We start from the raw sequence: 6,000 nt of genomic DNA on the forward strand, positions 1-6,000 counted from the left end.
GAATAAAGAAAGAACACTAAGAGCTGCAAAGGAAAACAGACAAGTAATATGTAAAGGCAGGCCTATCAAAGTTATACCTGATTTCTCAATGGAGAAAACCAGAAAGTCCTGGATAGATGTTTTGCAGACACTCAGAGACAATGTATGTCAGCCCAGACTACTACACAGCAAAGCTTTCAATCACCGTAGATGAAGAAAACAAGATATTCCATGACAAAACCAGATTTAGACAATACCTATCCATGAATCCAGTCATACAGAAAGTACTAGAAGGAAAAATCCTACTTAAGGAAGTCAGCTACAACTTCATATGGAAAAACAAAAGGTTGCAAATTAATAATCCAGGGACTGGTTGAAGAAGGGAGATGCCTTCAGATTGTTCCATGTGTATTTGAACCAAACCATCAAAATTATATGTGCGTCCTGACAAATACCATCTTGTTTTCCATTTTAGTTGAAGAAACCGAGAACTATAATGACAGCAAAGCACAGGAGTGGACCAGTATGTCAGCCCCACCTGTGACGGACACAGTCTTTCAGGACTCCTGAACCCTGGAAGGACAATCTACTTACTATGCCTGGTTTGATTTTTTTCTATTTTTTGTATGCATGCATATGGGGTGTGTGCACATTTTATGGGCACGTGTATGTGTGTGGCAGGGCACACCTGACTGGAGGCCAAAGCAGGACGTCAGGTGTCCATTTCTAACATTCTCTGTCACTGAGCCTGGACGTCAGGTGTCCATTTCTAACATTCTCTGTCACTGAGCCTGGAGTTAGGCTGGCAGCCAGCAAGCCCCAGCAATCCTCCTGCCTCCATGCCACCTCCACCAGGACTGGGGTCACAAGTGTGCACAACTATGCCCAACTTTTTACATGGGTCCTGGGAGATTTGAACTCAGGTCCTTATGATTGTGTAGCAAGTGCTCTTGTTCATCAAACCATTTCCTCAGCCTGTTTTCATCCTTTTTGCTGCTGTGTAGAAAATGAAACTGTAACTTACTCTTCTGTAAAAATGATATCTAGAATGATGGGCATGGGCTTGACGACATTAACCAAAATATGATGAGCACAGCAACCTGCCCTTTTCCATGCATACATCAATTATGCACATTTATTGTGCACATGGTAAGTGCACAGCTCATTTCTTTTCCTGTACCCTGTGAAGTGATTTCATACTCTTAATTGAAACATATTTGATGAAAAGATTTGGTACTGGTTTATCCTTTAAAACTAAAACTTTGATTACTCAAAAGATGAGTGTGGGGGCTACAAAGATGGTTCAGTGGTTAAAGCACGCACTGGTCTTGCAGAGAACCTGAATTTGGTGGCTCGCAGTTAGCTGTAGCCTCAGCTTCAGGGGCTCTGGCACCCCTGATCTCCAAAGTTGCCCGCATTCACATGCATGGATCCAGACATCTACATGCAACTTTTTGAAAATGTCAATCTTTTTTTTTTAAAGATTATGACTACTAGGCTCATGAAATACAAGGAGGAAAACGAGGAAAAAAAAATCACAGAACTACTTTTTATGCTCCTGTTCACTGCTGATGTTAGAGGAACAACATGGTAGCCAAGACCTTACGGCAGTCTGAGACAGTCTGAGAGGGCCCAGAGTGCTGTGACTCTTCCTCGGGGGATCATTTTTCACATGTGCTTCCTGAGCACCCAAGTACAAATGCCAATGCATTTTATTAGTAGAGGATTTACCTTTAAGGTCAACGTTTCCTTAAATAAGGCAGTAATTTTAGAACAGTCTGAGAACACACCGCATTAAAAGATTGTTAATTCCATGGAAGTCTGGATGTGGTTCATCTGGCATCTACTATAGTTTGTCAACATATGCCTAAATTAGATATTAATTCATTTATAATTGAATTGGCTTGGTTAAAATGCTTTTTCATTACTTCTCGTTCACAAGCATTTGGGAGGTGGGCAGTGTCAGAGGACAATTTGCAGGACTCGTTTCTCCTTCCACCACGTGGGGCCTGGGGATTGAACTCAGGCGGACAGGGCTGGCAGCAAGTGCAGTCTGGTATTTCTTCTCAAAAGCTGAAACAGGTTCCTCAGGCAGTGTCACTGACACTTGCTCTCCATTTAGCCAAAAGAAGAATGAAAAACAAAACGAACCCTCCACAAATAAGGACTTATATATTAAAATGAAGAAAAAGAAAATGGACAAAATTCTTTACCCAAACAAGAACAGATGTGTTCACTCGGCCTAAGCACCTGCACAAACACCTAGAGGAACATGAACTATCAGGAAGCTCCCATATCGAAGATAAAGTGACCCTATTTTGCAGTTTAAGCCACCGAAGCTGGAGTAGGGGGGAAGGGGGTGGGGAGAAACTAATGCACTGTTAGGTAACAAAAGCCCCAGTGTTTCTAACCTCGTTGTCACTGTTGCTGTCTATCTTCTGGAATGTCCATTCACAACACCAGCCAGTTGCTTCCCAAATGTATCCCTGTGCAGTCGGGAATTCTAACTCTTCGCATGTGTGATGAAGTAGGGATGGTTTGTTCCGAAGAACAGTAACAGTGGAGGAACTCAGTGTTGAGAAATGAGAACCAACAGCCTGCTCAGATAATGAGGGCAGTCTCAGAGTGGCTGGCGAGCGAGTTCTTCAGAGCACGAGAGTCTGGGGTGCTGCTCTTGGGAGACAATTTCCTGAGCCTCTTCTTGCCACTTGTGGATGGGTTCCTAGGTCCTCTCTTCTCGCTTGGGCGAATGTGATGTCATTTCATCTCTAAAATGCAGCACTAAGATCACAGGGACAACCCTCCCAAGCCACACCCTGCCTATGAGCATGCTCACTCCACTTTCCTTCATCTACTCACGACAAAACTCCAGGTTCCTGGACCACCTGAGTCACACTTTTCTTCTAGGGATTACTCTAATTTTTAAATGATTTACATACATGCAATTTTTGTCCTAAATATTTTAGATTTAGGAATTTTTAAAAAGTACTTCTCAGGAGAAATTAAAAATAAATTCACAGAAAACATGGCACTTAGAAATACATATATACCAATTTTTCTTTATTCTATTATGAAAATAGCACTTTGGCTTTTTGATTGACTTGCCCATGTCACCATGGGTGGTAAAGTAAGAGTTATATATATTAGTTTGGTCGTGGTGATGTCCTGTCCTTTATAACATTGGTGGCTTAGACAGCCCCCTCTTAGCCATTGTAAGCTCAGTATTTGTAGCAGGGAAACACAGCACACCCTTGGACATACTCCACTAACTCACATCCGACTCCAACAATCCAGTTTCAGAGGTGGAAAGTGGGGGTTGCGCGTGTGGGTAGATGGTCTTCTCCTAACATTTCTAGGAAGTGTTTGTCATGAGATTTATTCTAGACTAGAAGATAAGTGGGTGGCGGTGGGCGAGGCCTGCGGTTGATGACTTCATCAGCTCCGTTTCTGTTTTTAAACAGCGCGTTTGTTTGAAGCTGGATAAAAGAACAAGACAGAGCCCGTTCTTGTTCTCTTTCAAGCAGCCGAGAGTCACAGTGTGGCGTCCCTTCTTTCAAGTAGGATCCCTTTGAGACATTCCTGAAAAAGCTGCATAACCCATGAAGATCAGCAAGGCAGCTGACCTCTGGAAACCCTACAGAGAACCATGAGGGACACGGAGGTGAGGTCAGGAACATTCTCGGCAGACGTTTGTCAGGAAGCTTTGCTAGCAGATTCCCTCCGAGGAGGAATGTCGCAATGTCGTGTATAGATCTAGGCACTAGAGGCAAATTTATAATTTCAGAAAGGGAATTTACAAAGATGTTTTTGGAGATCAGAGAGGGTTTTCTTTTTGCCCATAATAAATGACAAAGTCATATGAGTCCCTAAATACATACACACAAATAACAGCCCCATAAGCCACAAAAGAAATAGGCCAGATGGTAAGAACCCAGGTACTATTATTTTAGCTTTTGTGCTTTAAGTACTCACAATATTCTAACAAAATTGTTTAACATATTTAACATGCAAACAGAGTTAGAGAAGCCAAAGGAAAATGGAAGGATATGTTTAAAGTTGTTAATATACACATGTGCTCCAAATTTCCAACCTGTGAACTCACCCCTTAGAAGAAGAATGGGGGAGTATTTTCATGTTATGTAGAGAAGTTTTATCAACATTATATTCTAAGGAGAATACGCCACTCCCAAGATGAAGCAGCTAAGACACACGAAGGAATAAAGAACAGTGAAAAGGCCATATGTGGATAACTGAGTTTGATGAGTATTATAATTTCTATAATTTTAGGAGATTTTAAGTATATATAAGTATTAGATGAAAATATGTCAGTATCATATAAGGCTTTTTTGTATAGCAGACAAAGGTGACAATGAGGGAAAACATAATTAGAAACAGGCATATTTAAAAATTATAAACAGGCAGGCAGATGGACGGCGCAGGCCGACGGACGGCGCGGGCAGACGGAGGATGACCTCCGCAGCTGGCGGGGACTGGTGGGGACCTGCGCGGCGGCAGAGAACACAGGCCACAGGAGGCGTGGACCAGCGTGGCAACAGACACAGGTGGCAGAAATAGCGCGCAACACCGAGAGCAGATCACCCCACTATAATTAAATCAAAGAGGTAGGCCTTTGGTTGGCGAGGTCCCTGGTAAAGGAGAAGCCTGGTCCTGTTCCTGAAGACCCTTCTGAGGGGTGAGAGGGATCTTGGCCCCCGGCAGGAGCCAGGAAACAGAACGAGGGCATTTTGTAAATGGAGCCCCTGGCCAGCAGGGACACCTGATCTGGTTTTAAAAGACGCATTAGATAGCATCGATAGGAGGAGATGGGCAGGCACCAAGGCAAGAAGTCACCCAATAATCTGAAAAACAACATGAAAACACCAGAACCCAATGATCTTACAACAGAAGGACTTCAACACCCTAACACAGAAGAAGTGGAAAAAATTGACTTTATGAAAGCAATAGAATCCCTTAAACAACATGTGAAAAATGCCCTTATAGAAATGGATGAGAAGTATAACCAAAAGTTTGAAGAAATGAGTAAATACGTACATGATACCCTGGGAAACCAAGAAAGAACAATCAATCAGGTAATGGAAACAGTTCAAGAATTGAAAACTGAAATGGAGGCAAGGAAGAAAACACAAACTGAGGACCCTGGCTGGATATGGAAAATCTAGGTCAACGAGCAGAGCCTACAGAAACAAGCATAATCAATAGAATACAAGAAATAAAAGAAAGAATCTCAGATTCTGAAGACACCATAGAGAAAATAAATGCACTGATCAAAGAAAACTGCAAAGCCAACAAATTCTCATCACAAGACATTCAGGAAATATGGGACACAATAAAAAGACCAAACCTAAGAATAATAGCAATAGAAGAAGGAGAAGAGTCACAGCTCAAAGGCCCAGAAAATATTTTTAACAAAATTATGGAAGAAAACTTTCCCAACATAAAGAAAGATATTCCTTTGAATATTCAAGAAGCATACAGAACACCAAACAGACTGGATCAAAAAAAAAAACCCTTGCCATATAATAATCAAAACACAAAAGATACAGGTTAAAGAAAGAATATTAAGAGCTGCAAAGGAAAAAGGCCAAGTGACTTATAAAGGTAAACCGATCAGACTTACACCTTACTTCTCTATGGAAGCCATGAAAGCCAGAAGGTCCTAAATAGAGGTACTGCAGAAGCTAAGAGACCATGGATGCAAACCCAAAGTACTATACACAGCCAAGCTATTGTTCACTATCAATGAAGAAAACAAGACATTCCAGGATAAGAACAAATTTAAACAATACGTAGCCACAAATCCAGCCCTACAGAAAGTAATCGAAGGAAAATCACAACCCAAGGAATCCAACATTGCCAACAATGCTTACAATAACTCAGGCATCTAGCGACCCTTCACCAGCACAACTCAAAGAAGAGAGACTCACAAACTCTACTACCAAAAACAATAAGAATAACTGGAGTAAACAACCACTGGTCATTAATATCACTTAATATTAATGG

At 41.7% G+C, this 6,000-nt stretch overlaps 1 protein-coding gene and 1 pseudogene across 2 annotated transcripts in view; one reads left to right on the plus strand and one right to left on the minus strand.

Annotated features, from left to right (window-relative positions):
- Window positions 1-6,000, minus strand: part of Acyp2 (acylphosphatase 2) — a 175,371-nt gene that overhangs the window by 46,241 nt on the left and 123,130 nt on the right. The window lies entirely within an intron of this gene.
- Window positions 3,626-6,000, plus strand: part of LOC101986010 — a 22,941-nt pseudogene continuing 20,566 nt past the window's right edge.

The sequence above is a fragment of the Microtus ochrogaster genome, linkage group LG1 (genome assembly GCF_000317375.1).
Source record: "Microtus ochrogaster isolate Prairie Vole_2 linkage group LG1, MicOch1.0, whole genome shotgun sequence".
NCBI classification, from domain to species: domain Eukaryota; kingdom Metazoa; phylum Chordata; class Mammalia; order Rodentia; family Cricetidae; genus Microtus; species Microtus ochrogaster.